This window comes from Plecotus auritus, assembly GCF_963455305.1.
Source record: "Plecotus auritus genome assembly, chromosome: 1".
NCBI classification, from domain to species: Eukaryota; Metazoa; Chordata; class Mammalia; order Chiroptera; family Vespertilionidae; genus Plecotus; species Plecotus auritus.
Genome location: NC_137770.1, coordinates 137662468 through 137684910, shown reverse-complemented (window position 1 = coordinate 137684910; position 22443 = coordinate 137662468).

The window sequence follows — 22443 nt, the reverse complement described above, 5'->3', positions numbered from 1 at the left end:
TCTCCCTCGACTCAGCCAATGGACTTCTGTGTGGTACGGAACATCTTCATAGGCAACATTTAGCTCAGACAGAAATTCCTGAAACTGTCTGTGGTTTAGTGCATTAGCTCTAATGAAGTTAACACAAGATACCACAATTTTCATAACAGAGTCCCACTTCAGTGATTTACTACACAGCGCTTGTTGGTGGATGAGGCAGTGTATGGCTATTGGATGAGAATGGTTATGTTTGTCCATCTCTTGGTTAATGCGAGCAATTACTCCTTTCTTAGACCCCACCATGCTAGGAGCACCATCAGTTGTCACACTGGCTAGTTTAGCCCAGTCCAGCTCCAAACCATTCACAGTTTGGCAAAACTTCTCATAGATATCCTCTCCTGTAGTTGTTCCTTTGATGCTTTGCAGTGCAGCAAACTCTTCTGTGACTTCGAAATAGTCATTCGTCCCACGAATAAAAATTAGAAGTTGTGCAGAATCACAAACATCATTACTTTTGTCGAGTGCCAAGGAAAAATAGGAAAGATTTTGCGGAGTTTTGCAAATGCTGATGCAAATTGTCTCCCATTTCTTCAATCCTTCGTGTAATTGTAGGTACTGGAAGACTCACTGTACTAAATAAATCGGCCTTCTCTGGACACATCTCTTTGGCAACAGAAAGAAGGCATTCTTTAACAAATTCTCCCTCCACGAATGGTCTACCAGTGCACGCTTTTAGCTTGGCAACTTGAAAACTTGCTCGCAGTGATGAAATATTTAGCTGCTTCTGCTTCACAAAGTATTTTGTTGAGTTGTCATTGTATTTTTCAGTTTTAATATTTTATCTTTTCTTACTTCTCCGACCAAACAATCATATTTATCTTTACGTTGAGTTTGATAGTGCCGACGCAAATTGTATTCTTTGAACACAGACACTATATTCTGGCATATCAAACCACAGCTCTTTCCTTGTACTGCATGAAAAAGTAATCATAAGTCCACTGTTCTTTGAATATTCTACACTCCGAGTCAATTTTTCTCCTTCTTGATATCATTGTTTCTTAGGGATTCCAAATTGCTATTAGTAAAATACCAAATATATATATATATCGCTACAGAAACAATATACCAGAAATAACTTTGCCCACACAGAGACATATAGACTGCACTGCCCATCAATGCAGTCTGATCAGTGCCCATCAATGCAGTCTGATCAGTGTCCATCAATGCAGCCCTGCCAGTCCACATCATTTCAGCCTCACCAGTGCCCATACTGGTGGAACTCCACTTTTACCTCAGACTCACACTGGTGCAGTGCGGGAAGTGGCACGATTACAGAGCCGGATCCTCCACCACCTTTCCAGTTCACACTACCCTGTGTGAACCGCACTGCGATCTGTGAACTCACACAGGAATCTGGGCGCATGGGTGAGAAGACCCATGCAATCAGATTCCACTGCAGGAAAAAAGAAGGCACGTATGCCTTTTTCCTTCTGAATCTAATGCGAGTTCAGCCATACAAGCATATGGCTGAACTCGCACTGCTCAGATATCGCAACAGTGTGAACTGGGGCTTACACAGCACACAACATACAACATCATACACAACTGAATAGCAATCAAAATATAAATGCACTTACTGTCAATTAAATTAGGTTTCCTACTCCTTGGCTGTCTGCAGAGCTGGATTAAGTTCCCATGGGGCCCTAGGCAGATGACCAGTTTGGGGTACCCATGCGATAACACTGAGCACTGACCATTTGCATTAACACTGACCGCTGACAATTCGCATTAATACTGAGCGCTGACCATTTGCATTAACACTGAGCACCTACAATTATCATTACCACTGAGCACTGACTATTTGCATTACCTCTGAGTGCTGACCATTTGCATTACCTCTGAGCACTGACAATTTGCATTAGCACTGAGCGCTATTTGCGTTATCACTGTGATGCAACCCCCCTAGAAACCACCCCCAACCAACTAACCAACTTTAAAAATAAAGGCTCTCCTAACTTAAAAAAAGACTCTCCTAACTTCAAAAAAGGCGCCCCCTATCTGCAAAAAAAAGACCTCCTAACTTCAGAAAAAAAAGGCCCCCTTAACCGCAAAAAAAAAAGGCCCTACTAACTGCAAAATAAAAAAAAAAAAAAAAATAGACCTCCTAACTCCAAAATAAATAAATCCTAACTTGTTCTTACCTTGGTCCTCAGGCAGCAGCAGGCTCTGCACAGGCAAGCTCGTGACTTGTCTGATCACACCCGAGACTGAGAGGAGGAGTCCAGAGACAGAGAGAAGTAGGGGAGTCAGAGAGTGCGGCGCAAATTCCACACATGCGCACTGCGGGCCCGGGACAAGTTGGCTGCTAAGCAGGACAGGCAGTGGCGGCAAAAACACCTGGTGGGTCAGATAAATGTCCTTGGCGGGCTGCATGTGGCCCACGGGCCATAGTTTGAGGACCCCTGGCCCAGAGTATGTAGAAGGAAGGAAATACTAAAGTTCAGAAAAGAAATAAAGGACATAGAGACACACAAAAAAAAAAATTACAAGAGATCAATAAAATCAGGAGCTAGTTCTTTGAAAGGATAAACAAGATTGATGAACCTATAGCCAGACTCACCAAGAAACAAAGATCAGAAACAAAAGAGGTGAAATAAACAAAAGCAGAAACAAAAGAGGTGAAATAAAAACTGATCCCACAGGAATACAAAGCATAAAAAATACTATGAATGAATGACTTTATTCTAACAATTGGGACAATCTGACCAAAATGGACATATTCCTAGAAAAATAGAATCTTCCAAAACTCAATCGGGAAGAATCAGAAAATCTAAAAGTCTGATAACTACTGGCTACTGGTGAAACTGAAGCAATAGTAAAACAAACAAACAAACAAACAAACAAACAAAACAAACAAACAAAAAAACCTTCCAGAAAAGAAAATCCTTGGTCCAGAGGGGTTTCACAGGGGAGTTTTAAAAAATAACAGACTGTCAAACTTCAGAGGAAAGGGGAGGGTGGGTAAGAGATCAATCAAAGGACTTGTATGCATGAATATAAGCATAACCAATGAACACAGACACTAGGGAGGTGAGGGCTTGTGCGGGGGCGGGAGGGGGGGTTCAAGGGGCAGGGAAGGGTCAATGGGGGGAAAAGAAGATATTTGTAATACTATATGTAATACTTTAAACAATAAAGAATTAAAAATATCCAAAGAAGAACTAACACCTATTCTCCTCAAAGTATTAAAAAAATTCAAGAGTAAGGAACACTTCCAAGCTCTTTATATAAGGCTAGCATTAACCCTAATTCTAAAACCAGATAAAGACACTACAAAGAGAACTACAGGCCAATATCCCTGATGAACATAGACACTAAAATCCTCAACCAAATTATAGCAAATCAGATCCAGCAATACATTGAAAACATCATACATCATGACCAAGTGGGATTTATTTCGGGGTTGAAAAGCTGGTAAAATATTCACAAATCAATAAATGTGATACAGCACAGAAACAGATTGCAAGACAAAAATCACATGGTTATATCAATTGATGCAGAAAAAGCACTTGACAAAATCCAACACCCATATAATGCCAGGGTCTTTCCCACCTTCTGGAAGGTTTCAGGAATCTGGAGAAGGGGTTGCGGCATAAATTAAAGAGACTAGAAATATAATACAAATTTGTAATCCATGGGGGAGCCAGAGGAGTTTAGCTATAGGAACCAAGTTCTGTCGGTCTCAGGGCCCCTTGCTCTTTATTAACACAAATTGTCCTAAGGCAGAGCAGATATACATAACAAAGGTTAAGGTTTAGTATACAGAGGCATTGTCAGATTGGGGGAACTGCCTTTGGCTGTCCAGGTGTTTGGCCAGCAGGATGCAATGTAGATTAAAATGCCCTTAGCTGTCTGGTAACAGGCAATAATAAATGTAAATCTTTAGGTGTGAGGAAATGCCCTTCAGCCATTCCAGTAGGTAATAACATATGATTCAGCCCTGCTGAATAAGCTCCAAATTCCATCAACCTTTTGATGAAACTTCTTGCATTTATGACATGCTGGAATTACCTTCTAGCATACATTTTTGATAAAAATTATCAGCAAAGTGGGAATAGAGGGACCATATCTCATCATAATAAAAGCCATATATGACAAACCTACTGCCAACATCATACTCAATGGGCAAAAATGAAAACCATTTCCCCTAAGAACAGGAACAATACAGTGATGTCTTCTGTCACCACTGTTGTTCAACACAGTACTGAAGTCCTAGCCACTGTGATAAAAAAAAAAGAAGTAATAAAAAAGAGATCCAAATTGGAAAGGAGGAAGTAAATATCTCCTTATTAGAAGATGACATGATACTGTACTAGAAAATCCTAAAGACTCTATAAAAAAATTACTGGATTTAATAAATAAGTTTGGAAACATAGCAGGATACAAAATTAACACTGAAAACTGGATGGCTTTTTAATACACCAATAATAAACTAATAGAGGAACTAAACAAAAAATTCCATTTACCATTGCAACAAAAAAAAATTAACATTCTTAGGAATAAAATTAACTTAGGAGATAAAAAAAAGAGCTTTTGTTAGCAAATTGACTTCCAAGAAGACAGGAGGCTAGTGCCAAATCTGTCCCACTGGTCAAGTGGCAAGATATAAGGGGCTTCAGCACCAAGTCATCCTGGACAATAGACGCTTTGCTTTAGAAAGGGTTGTGAGGTTCAGGTTCTAGTCATATGGGTACTTTGGATCCATGGGGGGTGGAGAGCAGTTACTGGTGCACAAGTGTTACTCATGAGTAGTGTTTATCTGTAAGTGGTGTATCCAAGTAACTAGATTCATTTTTAATGTAGTTAGAAACAGGATAGGTCCAGTTTAAGCTGGTTCTGTGGTCACAATTTCTACAAATGAGAATAATAATAGCATCTTCTCAAATAGTTAACATAGCCTGACTACCTTAGCCTTATCCTGTATAATAAAGAGGTAATATGCAAAGTGACCATCACTCCAACACACAAGATGGCTGCCCCCATGTGGTCAAAGATGGCAGCCACAAGATGGCCAGCAGGGTAGGGCAGTTGGGGGTGATCAGGCCAGCAGGGGCAGTTGGGGGGAACCAGGATTGTAGGGCAGGGCAATTGGGGGCAACCAGGCCGGCAGGGGAGGGCAGTTAGGGGCAATCTGGCCAGCAGGGGAGCAGTTAGGTGTCAATCAGGTTGGCAGGCAGAAGCGGTTAGGGGCAATCAGGCAGGCAGGCAGGTGAGGGGTTGGGAGCCAGCAGTCCTGAATTGTGAAAGGAATGTCCGCTAAACAGGCAGTCGGACATCCCAGGAGGGGTCCCAGATTGGAGAGGGTGCAGGCTGGGCTGAGGGACAGACACAAACACCCCCACACCCCAGGGAATGAATTTTATGCACCGGGCCTCTAGTAAATAATAAGCAAATAGTTACTGCCAATTGATGCATCCTATCCACATCCAAAAGTGAATTTCTGTTGTCTCTCCCCCAACAGCCCCGTGTTGATGACAATTCCATCATTCCAGGTGTTTTTGCCAAAAGCTTTGACTCCTCATTCTCTCACACCTCACATCCACTCTGTCAGGAGATCCTGTTGGTTCTACCTTCAAAATATATGCTGATTCCCAAAGCTTCCTAATGGGTTCCTTGCTCTCATCCTTGCTCCTGCCAGTTTATGCTCAAGCAGTGGAGGTGAGTCTTTTAAATGTCAGGCAGATCAGGTTTACTCCTCTTCTCAGAATCCCACAATGCTCCCTCAATTTCACTCTGAGTAAAAGCTCAAGATTTTTAAATGGCCTACAAGACCCTATAAGATCTGCCACCTCTTCACCTTCCTATTACCTCTCCAGCTACATTTCCTGTTACTCTCTTCCTGTTCACTTATCTTCAGCCTCATGGGCCTTCGGATTCCTCAAATATACCAGGCATACCCCTGCATTACAGCCTTGGCACTGGCTGTTTCCTCTGCTTAGAAGAGTTACCTCATGGAGCCTCTTAACTCCTTCAGACCTTTGGTCAAATCATATCTTCTCCATGTGACCAAGCCTGACCAACTTCTATAATATCATAACTGTACATCGCTCAACTTTGTGTTTTTTATAGCCCTTTAACCTACTAATATCTATATTATTTACTTATATGTTATGGCTATTAAGTATTGTCTGTGCCTCCTCACTAGAATATAAACTCCACAAATGCAGAGCTCTTTGTATCTTCTGTTTACAACATGTCCCATGCACCTAGAACAGTACTTGGCAAATAGCTTTGGAATGATCAAATTGTATTTAAAATAGAAATCTAGGTACTATGGAAAAAGTAGCAGTTCCTAAATTTCATATTTTTATTACACTTAAAAGTAACAGTTATTCAGTGATGAATCTGTGTCATATCAATATCTTTACTGATACAACTCTGAGGGCAATGGAAACTAAGGAGAAAATAAACAAATGGGACTACATCAAATAAAAAAGCTTCTGCACAGCAAAAGAAACCATCAACAAAAGAACAAGAAAGCCCACTGCATGGGAGCACATATTTGCCAATTTTATCTCCGATAAGAGTTTAATCTCCAAAATTTATAGGGAACTCATACAACTTAACAAAAGGAAGATAAACAATCCAATCAAAAAATGGGCAAAGGACCTAAATAGACACTTTTCAAAAGAGGACATAAAGAAGGCCAAGAGACATATGAAAACACTAGTGCCCAGGGCATGCATTCGTGCACATTGAAGGAAAATTAATTAGAAGAAATATTTTAATATCGCTATTCGCCCTTTCTCTATAATAGAATTGTCAGAGATGAAAGAAAATTAGTAAAATCATCAGACATTGGCCCATCAGACATATATATGATAGTGTGTGAGAGGGCACTGTGCAAAGCTGCTGTGCGTGTGAGAGGGCACTCTGCAAAGTTGCTATCGTACAGGGTGTGAAACACAAATGCAAGTGTACAGTAAACCATATTCGGGGCCGACGGGGCCCCAGCAACAATATAACCCATGGCCAAAGGTGGAATTGCATGGCCCCACGAGGAATCGGGCTCCCTTCTCTCTGGTTCCTGGGTGCATCACTGGAGAACTGCTGCTGCCAAGTCATAGCAGCTCTGCAGCTCTTGTGTTGAGCATCTGCCCTCTGGTGGTCAGTGCACATAATATGTACTGGCTGGTCACTTAGCCTTTTATATATATAGATGCTCAAAGTCACTAATCATCCGAGAGATGCAAATCAAAATGAGGTACCATCTCACACTTGTCAGAATGGCTATCATTAACAAATCAACAAATAACAAGGGCTGGAGAGGATGCAGAGAAAAAGGAACCCTCTTGCACTGCTGGTGGGAATGCAGACTGGTGCAGCCACTGTGGAATTCAGTACGGCATTTCCTCAAAAAATTAAAAATGGAACTACCATTTGACCCAGTAATCCCACTTTCAGAATATATCTCAAGAAAAGAGAAACACCAATCAGAAAGGATATATGCACCTCTATGTTCATAGCAGCACAATTTACAATAGCTAAGATATGGAAACAGCCTAAGTGCCCATCAGCAGATGAGTGGATTAGAAAACTGTGGTACAACCACACAATGGAATAGTATGCTGCGATAAAAAGAAGGAATTCTTACCATTTACAACAGCATGGATGGAAGTTAGCACTATGCTAAGCAAAATAAGCCAGTCAGAGAACGATAAATATCACATGATCTCACTCATTTGTGGAATATAATGAGCAACATAAACTGGTGAACAAAAATAGAACTAGAGTCATAGAAGCTCTGAACAGACTGTCCAACCTATGAGGGAAGGCAGGGGGTGAGGGGGTAAGAGATCAACCAAAGGACTTGTATGCAAGCATATGAGCATAACCAATGAACACAGACAGTAGGGGGGTGAGGGCATGTGCTGGTTGTGGGGGCGGCCCTGGAGAGGTCAATGGGGGAAAAGGGAGACTTATGTAATACTTTAAACAATAAAGAATTCAAAAAAATAGAATAAAGGGGAAACATTTAGGATTAGATTAAAGTATTACCAAGTAACATGAACAGAGAATTATGATGCTTATATCAGATACATTTAATGATGTGACCTGTGGCTTTTCATAGTCTCGCACTTTATTTAGTGATCATTTTTATGCATAAATTGCCTGGTTAGACCATTTTATACAAGGCCACAGTTGCAAGTTTAAACTGCACAGGCTCGTAAACTTTGCAGCACAAAGCATATCCATTAGGAATCCATAGTGATTGATCTTTGGTGAGCAAAGGCATGAAAATTTAGAATCCATAAATTACAACACTCTGAAATAGTTGCTATAATAACTCTAGGGAGCAGCTAATGACCTCATTGGGGTCTCTACTGAAAGAGCCAACATGATCTATCTAATAACTAATATTAAAATAATTCACATATTGTACTCTAATATTTGTAAAATAATTTAGTGTACTCTATAAAAACTGATAAAATAGTGTGAAACTCTTTTTAAACTTTAACTTATAAGATACATCTTTACAATCCTCCCCTACCCCCAACTTTATAGCTTTGAGCTCCTTTTGTATTTTTCTTGTTCCAGTGCCATACTGGAGACATTGCTGCTAATACCTACATTGCAATCCAGTTATGCCCCAAACAGAAACACCCTTGCTAATCCTGCCCACATCATTCATTCAAAAAACAGATCAGGTTTACCAATTGGCAAGGAATAGAAGTACATACATGAGTTAAGGCAGCTCCTACTCTCAAGAAACTAATAATCAACTGGAGAATATAAAATAGCCTCAAAATAATCCCAGCTCTTTCCTTTAATTCCTTTCAATGCAACATAGGCCTAATTACTTTGATTTTGCATGCCAACTGCATATTAATTAGGAAATGTCAAACATTTCCAAAGACAAAAAATTACCCATTCATTCTCATATTACATATATGTAATTTATATACTTACTACCTCAATCTTCTGTTTATAAAGATATTTAACATCTCAACTTTGTTTCTTTAAAAACAAGTGCCTGTAAACTGGGCCTTTGGTCCTATTTAAGTCATAGTAAAGATTTCTGGCACCTCTGGTTACTTCTTTTTTAAAAATTTATCTTAATTGTTGAAAGTATTACAGATGTCTCCCTCTCTACACCCCCCCGATAAGCCCCTCCACCCTATATCTGTCCATTGCAGGTCTTCACCACACTATTGTCTGTGTCCTGGGATATGCATATATACATATGAGTTCCCCTGGTTGATGTCTCCCCACCCATATCCTACCCCTACCTTCCCTCTGAGATTCCTCAGACTGTTCCATGCTTCTATGTCTCGGATCTATTTTGTACATCAGTTTATTTTGTTCATTAGATTCCCTGGTTCCTTCTTATCTTTGTTTTGTTTTTCAATTTAATTTACTTTTATTGTGGTAAAATATACCTAACAAAATTTATTATTTTAACCATTTTTAAATGTATAATTCAGTGACATTAGGTACAGTCACAATATTGTGTAACCATCACCCACTGTCATTTCCAGAACATTTTTACCATCACTAACAGATATTCTATACAAATTAAACACTAACTTCCCATTTCTCCCTACGCCCAATGCCTTGTAACCTCTATCCTACTTTCCATCTCTTTGAATTTGTCTACTGTACATATCCCATGTAAATGGAATCATATATTTGTTCTTCCCCCCACCGCTGGCTCACTTCATACTTAGCATGTTTTCAAGGTTCACCTATTACAGCATGAATCAGAATTTCATTACTTTTATAAGAAGAATAATATTCTGTTGTATGTATACAGTATACAACTGTTGTTTGTCCATTCATCTGTTGATGGACATTTGGGTTATTTCCATCTTTACGTTATTGTGAATAATGCTTCTATGAGCCTTGGTGTACACATATCCATTTGAGTTCCAGATTCCAATTCCTTTTAGTGCATACCTTAAAGTGGAATTGTTGGGTCCTGGCCAGTGGGGCTCAGTTGATTGGGCATCATCCACTGCACTGAAAGGTTGCCCATTTGATTCCTGGTTAGGGCACATACCCAGGTTATGGGCTCCATCCCTGGTAAAGGCACATACAGAAGGCAACAGATTGATGTTTCTCTTCTCTCTCACATTAATGTTCTCTCTCTCTCTCTCTCTCTCTCTCTCTCTCTCTCTCTCTCTCTCTCTCTCTCCCCTCTCCACGCCCCCATTCTCTCTCTAAGCTGTCCTTGGGTGAGGATTAAAAAAAAAAAAAGCTGTGGTACATATATACATGGAATACTACTCGACCATTAAAAAGAATGAAATCTTACCTTTCGTGATCGCATGAATCGACCTAGAGGGTATTATGCTAAGTGAAATAAGTTAGGTAAAGAAAGACAAATAGCCCTGACTGGTTTGGTTCAGTGGATGGAGCGTCAGCCTGCAGACTCAGGGTTCCCGGGTTCAATTCTGGCCAGGGGCATATACCTTGGTTGTGAGCTCATCCCCAGTGGGGGTGTGCAGGAGGCAGCTGATTGATGTTTTTCTCTCATCGATGTTTCTAGCTCTCTATCCCTCTCCCTTCCTCTCTGTAAAAAATCAATAAAATATATTTTAAAAAAAAAAGACAAATACTGTTTGATTTCACTTATATATGAAATCTCAAGAAAAAAATAAACAAAAAATAGAAAGAGGTTCACAGATATAGAAAAGAGTGTGTCAATTGACAGAGCGGATGAAGGTTGTGGGCACTGGGTGGAAAAGGTGAAGGGATTAAGAAGTACAAATTGGTAGTTACAGAATAGTCACAGGGATGTACATTATAGCACAGGGACTAACCAATAATATTGTAATAACTATGTATAGGGCCATGTAGGTACTTTAAATATTGTGGGAACCGGTCTGTAAAATACATAATTTTCTAACCCCATGCTGTACATATGAAAGTAATCTATATATATAAAAAGCCAGTGACCGGAATACCATAATGACCAGAATGACCTGTCACTATGACACCCACTGCAGCCAATGAACCGGCTGATGGGGGGCGGGAGGTTGCCAGCCAAACTCCTGCAGCCCTTCCTCTGGGCCAGCCCTAGCCCCGATGGGCCCAGCCTGTGCCTGACTGCCCATCCACCCCAATAGGAGGGTGGGGCTAACAGGTCAACTTCCTGTAGCCCCTCCCCCTAGCCCCGTGGTCGTCAAACTGCAGCTCGCAAGCCACATGCAGCTATTTGGCCCCTTGAGTGTGGCTCTTCCACAAAATACCACGGCCTGGGTGAGTCTATTTTGAAGAAGTGGCGTTAGAAGAAGTTTAAAACATTTGGCTCTCAAAAGAAATTTCAATCGTTGTACTGTTGATATTTGGCTCTGTTGACTAATGAGTTTGCCGTCCACTGTCCTAGCCAGTCCTGTCCCTGATCACCACCCCCTACCCCAATAGGGGGTGGGGCCAACCAGCCAACCTCCTACAGCCCTTCCCCATGGCCAGCCCCCAAGTAGGCCCCCTAGCCCAATTGGGGCGGGGCCCGCTGGCCAATCACTTGCCGCTCCTTCTCCCTGCTGGCCTAGCCCTGATAGGGTCCTGATCAGGGCAATCTGGCTGGCCAACATCCAGCTGTCTCCTCCTCCCAACATCTCCTCTTCCCAATAGGCCCAGCCCCAATCCGCCCTGATTGGGAACGGGCTGGCCAGATCCCACCCATGCACAAATTCCTGCACTGGGCCTCTAGTAGAGAATAATATTAAATGTGAACTTTAATTGAAAATAAAAGAAGTATTTCTTAAAAATAGGCAAGGTGTTGAAAACACAATTGTCTTTAATCTCAAAGAACTTATAAAGGGGCTGTGAGAGGTAAACTAATGCAACACATTAGGACGTATGCAACTAAAGAAGAAGTAGAGTGTGCTCTACAAACATACAGTAGAGCAGGCTTTAAAGAATACAGAAAAGGCAACCCAGAAGCAGTGACATCTAACTTGACAACTGAAGTTATTTGGGCAAATTTCCTGCTAAAAATTTAGAGGGAGTAGAGAGGTAAGTGGACTGGAGAGTATTCCAACCAGAAGGAACTATATAAATGAAGGTAAAAACAAAAATGTTTGATGTGTTGGCAAAACTGAGAATGCAGTATGACTACAGTACCAGAGGAGAGAGAGGTTGGAGAAAGAAGGCTAAGAAATTAACAGAAACCAAAATCCTGAAGCATTTTGAATTGAATCTGAACATTGATGTCAGTGTGGTGACACAGTCAAATTTCACTTTGTAAAGGAGGCTTCCTCTGATTACACTGGGAAGAAAGGATAAACATAAGCAAGATTGGAGGCAGGAAGACCACCTAAGAAGCTGCTGTAGGAACCTACACCGGATGTGAAGATAGCCTGGAGAACAGCAATGGCAAACGGGGAGGAGACAAGGGAGATATTTAGAAGAGAAACGGATTAGTGTGAAGAAGATAGAGAAATTGGTGATACTTCAGGTTTCTGACTTGGACAAGGAGTGCATAATTGTGGCGGACTGTTGAAGAAGCCAAGAGAAAGTCAGACCAGCCCGAAATGTCAAGTGGTGGTGACTTGGCAAGAGATAAAGCTGGAGGGCCAGATCAAATTTGGCTATAGGTCAAATTAAGACTTTGTGATGTTATTCTAAGTGAAATGGGAAGCCATGGGGAGACTTATTGTTTACACAACTTATTCTCAGGGAAAGAAATGAAAATGAAGACTGAATAATTCCCACGTCCACCATGGATGGCTGAGCAGATTGTGTGCTACACAAATCCAGGTGATGCCACTCACATAGATCATGATATAAATGGTACACCCAAAGTCATGCAAAGCACAGCAGTCATCCTTGACATGGCATCTTATGTGGTTCTCTAGTTTGTTTATATGAATAAAATGCTTATTTCCATAGGAAAACAATAAACATCTCCAGAGAAGAGCTCGTTTTACACTTGTTTTCTGTTTCTCAAATTACCTAGCACAGTCCTGAATACACAGCCAGCTCTTATTGGAAACCGTGTGGTCTTGGCTCTAGAAACCACCACTCACTTTGACTTTACTACTGTAAGCACTACCAGTTCTATCACAGAGTAACTCCAACTACACTTACCAGCTTTAGCAGATTTAAAATTTTATTTACATAGTAAGATACTACATTTACATGAAGCAAGTGTCATGAGACTGAAGCAAGTGCTGAATTTTACAGTTTGTTCTCAGTTTCTTTTATTGTCCACTTTTTATTTGAAAATATTTAAGTATTCCTCCCTTGCAATTTTTTAGAGTAAAAATTTTAAGGACCTGATTTGGTTTCTCCCATCCTCTATGATTATATACCTCTGGCCACTATACCTACATTTGATTAAGAAATTATAAATTTTGGTGTCACATGTCTATTTGTTTTGTTTTCTGTGAAATACTTTTTCACTGTCATAACTATCAAGTCACATGTTTTGAAAATTTTTTTAAAACATCAACTTTTTAAAAAAAATATATTTTTATTGATTTCAGAGAAGAAAGGAGAGGAAGAGAGAGATAGAAACATCAATGATGTGAGAGAATCATCCATCAGCTGCCTCCTGCACACCTCCCACTGGGGATTGAGCCTGTAATCCAGGCATGTTCCCTGACTGGGAATCAAAACATGACCTCCTAGTTCATAGGTTGACACTCAACCACTGAGCCGCACCAGCTGGGCAAGTCAATCATGATTTTACATGTTACATTCCTTACAACACAAAGTCTTACAATTTATTTAAAGGATCAGAATGAATCACAAATCATATGTATAATCTTTGTACATTATGATCAAAAGTAGTCCATTTTCTCCTTTTTAAACTATTCTCATTGTAGTTAATACTACAGTTAGCATCTTCTGAATTTGTTGTGTGACTCATTGTTCACTCAGTTGTTTATGACTGACTAGATGACTGGTGCACGATATTCGTGCACTGGGGTGGTCCCTCAGCCCACCCTGCCCCCTCTCTCAGTCCAGGAACCTTCAGGGGATGTCCTACTGATGGCTTAGGTCCACTCCCTGTGGGCCTAAGCCATCAGTAGGCCTCTCTCTGCAGAGGGCAACCTGGCAGATCAGGGGAAGGCGCTGCCCCCATCACCCCGCTGCTGCTGCCGCTGCTGCAGCCGCAAAGATATTTTCATCACCACGGACGCCAGTCCCTTCACAACGAAAAAAATGACAACTTTCTTTAGGCATTTTCAAGATGTCTCTTCCATAGGATATGAACTTTCTTTCTTTCTTTTTTTGATCCTCACCTGAGGATATTTTTCCATTGATTTTTAGAGAGAGTGGAAGAGAAAGGGAAAGACAGAGAGAAACATCAATGTGAGAGGGACATTTCGATTGGTTGCCTCCTGTATGAGCCCTGACCTGGGCCCCAGGCAGGGAGGACCCTGCAACCTAGGTACATGCCCTTGACCAGAATCAAACCCGGACCCTGCATATCCGGCTAGGGCAGGATATGATATTAGACCAGCCGTTGGCAAACTACGGCCCGCGGGCCGGATCTGGCCCGTTCGGCTGTTCTATCCGGCCCGCGGAGCCGAAAGAGCGGAGGGTTCTCTTGCTCTCCCCTCTGCTCCTTTACTTTTAATTTATATTAGTTCACACAAACACTCCATCCATGCTTTTGTTCTGGCCCTCCGGTCCAGTTTAAGAACCATTGTGGCCCTCAAGTCAAAAAGTTTGCCCACCCCTGTATTAGACCCTCTAGCAGTGGACCTTCATTTTTTCCTCCAAGAGTGAGGTGGAAAACCCCTAGATCACCTTCTTGGTTTCTTATTAGGCAAGTTACCAAGGACATTGCGAGTAGTTTATAGGGAACTTAGCCAATGGGTGGTCAAAAAAGGTGTTTCCTCTGCAGCTCCTGCACATAGGCGGGACTGCTGGTGAGGGCCTACCCTCGGGCACAAGGGGGCCCTCTCCCTATTCCTCTCCTTCTCCTTCTCTTTCTCCTTCCAGTCCACTCTCTCTCTAAAAAGCAGTGAAAAAATATCCTCTGGTGAGTACTAAAAAACAAAACACAGAATAACAGGCCTCCTCCATGGAGATGCTGAATATGTAGGCCTGAAAGAGAGAATTCTTGGCTCTGTGAAGATCCCTACATGAATTTTATTAACGACAGAGGACCGGTGCATGAAATTCGTGCATGGGGGCTGTGGGGGAGTTCCTCAGCCCAGCCTGCTCCCTCTCCAATCTGGGACCCCTCGAAGGATGTCCTACTGCCGATTTACAGGGAGCAGGCCAAAAACGGCAGTCAGACATCCCTCTCACAATCTGGGACTGCTGGCTCCAGAGGCTCACCTGCCTGCCTGCCTGCCTGATTGCCCCCAAATGCCCCCCGGCCAGCCTGATCACCCCAAACTGACCCCCCTGCTGGCTTGCTTGCTCCCAACTGCCTCCCCCTGCTGGCTTGCTTGCCCCCACATTTCCTCCTCACTGGCCTGCTCACCCCCAACTGCCCCCATGCTGGCCTTCTCACTCCAAATGGCACCCCCCCCCCAATGTCCTTATCACCTCCAATTGACCCCCACTGATGGCCTGCTCACACCCAACTGGCCCCCCTGCTGGTCTGCTTACCCCCAACGGCCCCTGCCATCCCATCCTGGCCTGATCACCCCCCAACAACCCAAGCTCCCAGCCCCTCCTTTTTTTCTTTTTCTTTTTTTTTTTTCAGCGCCTCCTTGAGTGGAGGCCAGTGCCGGCTGGAAGCAAGTATCTAGAATTTATTTATCTTCTATAATTGAAACTTTGTAGCCTTGAGCGGAGTCCTGGACCAGCCAGTTCAGGTGGGAAGCTTGGCTTCCTTCATCACCGGGGGCAACCCAAGCCTCCTGCTCTCTCCAGCTCTGTGGCTGCCGCCATTTTTGTTGGGATTTATTTATCTTCTATAATTGAAACTTTGTAGCTTTGAGCAGAGGCCAGGGTCGGCCAGGGCAGGTGGGAAGCTTGGCTTCCTCCATTGCCGGGACAACCCAAGCCTCCTGCTTGCTCCACCTCTGTGACCTGCCTCCATCTGGTTGGGTTAATTTGCATACTCACTCCTGATCGGCTGGTGGGCATGGTTTGGCATAGTAGATTGATGGTTAATTTGCATGTTTCTCTTTTATTAGTGTAGATATTTGGAAACTTAGCTTAAGCCACACCAGTGAATCAAGTTTGTGCTTTTCTGTGTTCCAGGGAAGAATCAAATGATCTTTTGTTGTATTGTGTCAAAACAAAATTTTGCATGTGTTATATACATAATTCTTATTCAAATACATAATAGCAGGTGCAAAAGTTCTGTTTAACTCAGTGAAGGGACTGGCAGGATGATAATACTTTTCAAAGGAGATTGCCAAAGATGAAAGCCTGAAGTAAAACGGCCAAATTAGATACAATCTGGCTAATGTCCTATAGGACAATAAGACCATCACTTTTTGAATTGGTTTGTCTTCTAGACAGAAATTAGTTACATCTTTAAAAGCCTAAAAATACTTTTCATCTTCTCACTTTGCTGATCATTGTATGTAACTTTCCAGGGTTGTAAAATGTCAAAATATATGGAACTTATTTAATTGTAAAGAGTGTGTCAGAGTCATGTGTTTCATAGAAAAGGAAATAATCATTCGTTGGCCTCTAAATGCCCCAATTATACTGAAAGAACTTGCTGTCAATGTTTTACTCCAGGCCTGTGCTCGGCCATGGAGGCTATGGGCCCGGCTCGCCCTTTCATCTCATGGCCTGTCATTGGTCGTGGAGGCTGCGGGCCAGACCCCCTGTAACTGTCCGTGTCAGCTCCGGCTCCGGGGGCTGGCCCTCCTTTCCCAGTCCATGTTTGCTCCAGCTCCAGGGGGCCAGCCCCCTGTCCGTTTCTGTGTCTTCTCTGGCTCCAGGGGGCTGGCCCAAGTCACTGTGCGGTGGCTTGGGCCAGCCCCCTGTCTCTATCTCCATCTCCGCTCTGGGCCTCACCTGCGCACACAACCTCCTCCTGTCCAGTCATGACCCAATTACACTGAAAGAATGGTGTCCCGGACTAATTTGCATATTACCTCTTTATATATATAGAGAGAGATGGGCTACTATACCTGATATGCCATTTTAGAGTGGGGAGAGGTGAGAGGAAGATGAGACCAAGACCACTGACTCACTGTACAAGCTATCAACACTTCTAAGAGGGCAAGGAAGTGCAGCATGCATTTATTTACTTATTAGAGGCCCAGTGCACAAAATTTGTGCACAGGGTTGCGGGGGGGGGGGGGGGGGCGGGTGTCCCTCAGCCTGGCCTGCAAAGACTCAGCATCCCTCACCATGGTCTCTAGCCAGAGTTTCCTCCCCTCCTTCCGCACAGTCTCCGGGAAGATGATTGTTCTGGGGCCTCCTCAGGGTCCCGGCCCACGATGCCCTGCAGCTTGGGTACTCAGGGGCTTGGGCTCTCAGGTCCAGCTTTCCCGCTCACTGTGGTGTGCATCAGCTGCCATGGGAGCCGTGCATCCGGAGTCGCCCCTTGGACCAAACTTGAGATTGTGGGGGGGCACAGCCTCAGCGGCAGTAATGTTATGTCTGTAGCGTGCCTGCCTGACACCTGCCTCGCCCCCCCGTGCCACGGTGCCACACTGGTTGCCTCTGGACTGCGGGCAGGAGTCTTCCACTCTGCAACTGGGGCTGCTGCGCTGTGACTGGGGGCTGTAGGCAGAGGACCCTGGCACCCATAGGGCTCCGTCAGCATCAGAAACTGGAAAGATCCACTTTTCTGGGTCCTCCCCTCCCTCTGCGCAGCCGGGGCGCGAACGCTGGGCTCATGTCCCCACAGGCCCCTTCCCTCCCTCCGTGTAGCCGGGGCGCGGATGCTGGGCTCGTGTCCCCACAGGCCCCTTGGCAGCACGGATGCTGGGCTCACATCCCCACAGGCCCTTTCCCTCCCTCTGTGCAGCTGGGTCACGGACACTGAGCTTGCGTCGCTGCTTGTGACGTGAGCTCAGTGTCCTGTGCCCAGTCTTCTGGCCAGAGTCCCCTTCCATCCCTCCACGGCCAAGGAGCAGACGCTGGGCTCACGTTTCCGGGGCGATGCCGCCAGCGTCAGCTATGGCGCCAACATTTTGTCACAGAATGATGGTTAATTTACATATTACTCTTTTATTAGATAGGATTTAACATATATAGCATTTACCATTTACCAATGAAACTGGCCTATTGCCAGGTTTAGAATGCATATCAAAAGGCATAATCTCTGAATTGATATTATTGTGTCATTAACATTACTGTTGCTGTCTTCCATAACTACTGTATTAAACTGATGCAACTGTCTGACTAGACTAGGTCACAGCCATCACAATTAACTGAGTGAACATGTAGAGCATACAAGTTATGATAGGGGCAACTTACATATACTTTAGATAAAATGACTAGAACTTACATGTTTATCCGATATATTAAACGCCTAATATACTAAGTTTCCGGTCGTCTGGTCAGCCGTTCAACCAATCAAAATGTAATATGCTAATGATATGTTAAGGCTGCTCAACCGCTTGCTATCATGTGCACTGTCCACCAGGGGGCATAGAGTCGATCGGTCATCCAGTCACAATGATGTGCACTGACCAGCAGGGGACAGACACTCTGACCAGTAGGTTAGCTTCCTGCTGCAGTCTGGCTGATCAGGACTGGGCCAGCTGGGCCAGACATGCCCTGTGACCCTCCCCTCCCCCCTCCCCAGCAGGCCAACCACCCGCATCCTTCCCTGGCCCCAATCATGCACCAGTGGAGTTCCTCGGCCTAGGTTGTACTCTTTCACAATCTGAGACCCCTTGGGGGATGTTGGAGACCAGGTTTCGGCCTGACAGTGGAACGACTGGTCGCTATGACATGCACTGACTACCAGGGGGTAGATGCTCAATGCAGGAACTGCCTGCTGGTGGTCAGTGTGCTCCCACAGGGGCAGCGCCACTCAGCCAGAAGCTCTGAGCCAGGGTCACGGCTGGTGAGCGCAGCAGTGGGAGCCTCTCCCACCTCTGTGGCAGCACTAAAGATGTCCGACTGATGGCTTGGGCCCACTCCCCATAGGTCAGACATCCCCTGAGGGCTCCTGGACTGTGAGAGGGTGCAGGACTGGCTATGGGACAACCCTCCCCACCCTCCCCGACTCCACAAATTTTGTGCACTAGACCTCCAGTCATTACATAAAGAAATATATAAATGAGCTTTGACCAAAGTTTTCTAGTAAGCAAGTAAGTTCCACAAACCTAAACCTTTATTCCCTGATAAGATATCTCTCCTAGGCTCCATAGCCCTACATATCCAAATTGCTAACCATGGTCACTGGCACATAGATATCCCAGACACACTACAACTTCAACACTGTTTGAGTGAAATCATTTCCTCCGCCTTCTGTATCCTCTTTCTCCATCAACAAATGGTACTAACCTAAGCAGCCAGAAGACTGGGAGTCATATTGAACTCATCTCTCTCCTTACCTGCCACCTCCTCCCTTCAGCTAAGTCACAAGTCCTTCATATCTGTTACCAGCTAGACTGGTAGTGCAAAAATGGATACCTGGTCTGATCCTGTTTTAATCCCCTCCAATCTGTTCTCCACACGACTGTGAAAATCATCTTTCTAAAACACAAAAGGGATCCCAATGTTCCTCTAATTAAATCTCTTGAATGGTTTTCTATCAGCTTCAGGATAAATCCAACCTTCAGATGAGGTCCTTCATAATTAGGCCTGTTTTCTCTCTAGCACTGATGTTTCTCTCCCTAAGAAGCTCCAGTCATACCTGAACATTTGCCTTTTCTATCAAGTATACAACACATGATTTCTGGCCTCTATCTTTACACATAATTTTCCTCCAGCTGAATGCAGTTGCCCCCTCCCCTTTTTGGTCCTAGGAAATCATCCTAAAAGTCTCCTATAGACAGCACCCTTTACTCCCAAACCTTGAGTTAAGTATCCACCATATGTGCTCTATTTCTACACACTTATGAAATGGTTATCCTATCTAATAAAGAGAGAATATGCTAATTGACCCTCATGCCATCACAAAGATGGTGGTGCCCACAGCCAATAAGAAGGGAATATGCTAATTGACTTCCCTGCCCTCAAAGATGGCAGCGCCCACAGCCAATAAGAAGGGAAAATGCTAATTGACTGCCCCACCCTCAAAGATGGTGGCATTCACAGTCAATAAAGAGGGAATATGCTAATAGATGGCCACGCCTTCAAAGATGGCGGCAGCGACAGCCACAAATGGCGGCGCACAGTTCCCTCAGCTGTGCTGGAGCAGCAGGTGTGCTGCAAGGCCAGGCCAACCATGCACACCTGTCTCCAGAGTCCCCTACTCTCTTTAGTCCCCCAGCCACCCAGGGCTGGGCTGAGACACAGGCAAGCCTCGGATGGCGGCTGCTCAGCCACCCAGGGCTGCCCAAAGCTCAGATAACCAGGGCCAGCTGAGGCTTGCACTGCTGACAGTGGCAGCAGCAGAGGTGTGATGGGGGAATTCCCTTCCCCTGATCACCGGGTCGCCTCCTGCCCCTGAGGGCTCCCAGACTGTGAGCAGGGGTAGGCCAGGCTGAGGGACGCCCCTTCCAGTGCATGATTTTTCATGCACCAGGACTCTGGTTTTATTTATATTTATACTAGAGGACCGGTGGATAAAATTTGTGCATGGGGGGGTCCCTCAGTCCGGCCTGCACCCTCCCCAATCTGGGAACCCTCAGAACATGTCTGACTGCCGGTCTAGGCCTGATGCCACAGTCAGATATTCCTCTTGCAATCCAGGACCACTCACCACTCACCTGCCTGCCTGCCTCATGCCCCTAACTTCTACCATGCCTGCCTAATTGCCCATTACCATCTCTGTCTGCCTGCCTGGTCATCCCTTATGGACCTCCCCTTCCAGCTTGGTCGCCCCCAATGTGCATATGGATGGGGTCCCTCAGCCTGGCCTGTGCCCTCTTGCAGTCCAGGAACGCTCGGGGGATGTCCTCAGGGGAGCAGGCCTAAGCCAGCAGTCAGACATCCTTAGCTCTGCTGCGGAGGGAGGAGAGGCTCCCACCACTGCTCCTGCACTTGTCAGCCATGAGCCCAGCTCAGGACTTCTGGCTGATCAGCATTCCCCCTATGGGAGTGCACTGACCACCAGGGGGCAGCTCCTTCATTGAGCGTCTGCTCCCTGGAGATCAGTGTGAGTCACAGCAACTGGTTGTTCCACCATTTTGTCAATTTACATATTAGGCTTTTATTATATAAGACTAGAGGCCCAGAGCACGAAATTTGTGCATTGGGGGGAGAGGTGTGTCCCTCAGCCCAGCATGCACACTCTCCAATCTGGGTCCACTCTAGGAATGTCTGACTGCCCATCAGGATATGCCCTAAAAGGGCCGTCGGACCTCCCTCTCACAATCTAGGACTGCTGGCTTTGAACCACTCGCTTGCCTGCCTGCCTGATTGCCCCTAACTGCTTTTGCCTAGTACCCTTTTATTAGATCCTAGTAATCCTATCTAATAAAAGGGTAATATGCAAATGAACTGCCACTCTGTCACAAAGATGGTGGTACCCATAGCCACAAGACGGCGGCGCCCAGTCCTCTCAGCCCCGGGGCAGCCTCTGAGAGCAGACAGCATGAGCTCCTTGGTGGAATGCTTGCTTCATCACTGCGCCCGGCTCAGACCAGCACCCCGGAGCTGGAGCGGACACGAACAGGGACAGGGGGACCAGCCCGGAGCCAAGCGCAGGCCCAGAGATGAGATGGCGGGCCCACCTCCTGCAGAAGCAGCGCGGCTCCCTCCTGCCTCCTGCGGAATCGGCGTGGGTCCCTCCCGGCTCCTGTGGATTTGGTATGGCTCTCTCCCAGCTCCCATGGGTGCTGACAGCTCACTTCTGCCTCCGGTGGAAGCTGCACAGCTCCCATGGAAGCAGTGCGGCTCCTGGCAGCGCACTGCGGTTCCCGCTAGCTCCCGCGATGCGGCAGGTGGCCTACTGCACGCGATATTGCGTGCCTGCCTGATTGCCCCTCACTGTTTCTGCCTGCCAGTCTGATCACCCCCTAACCACTCCCTTGCCAGCCTGATTAATGCCTAATTGCTCCCCTGCTGGCCCAATTGCCCCTAACTGCCTCCCCTGTCAGCCTGGTCACCCCTAGCTGTCCTTTCCTGACGACCTGGTTGCCGCCAACTGCCCTCCTGTGCTGGCCCAGTCACCCCTAACTGCCCTCCCTTGCCAGCCTGATAACCCCTAACTACCCTTCCCTGCCGGCCTGGTCACCCACAACTGCCCTCCCCTGATGTCCCGGTCATCCCTATCTGCCCTGCCCTGCTGTCCATCTTGTGGCAGCCATCTTATGTCCACATGAGGTCGTCCATCTTTGACCATATGGGGGCGGCCATCTTGTGCATTGGAGTGATGGTAAATTTGCATATTACCTCTTTATTACATAGGATGGGAGGGACTGACTGAGGTCAGAGGGGAGGAGGATGAACATAGATAAA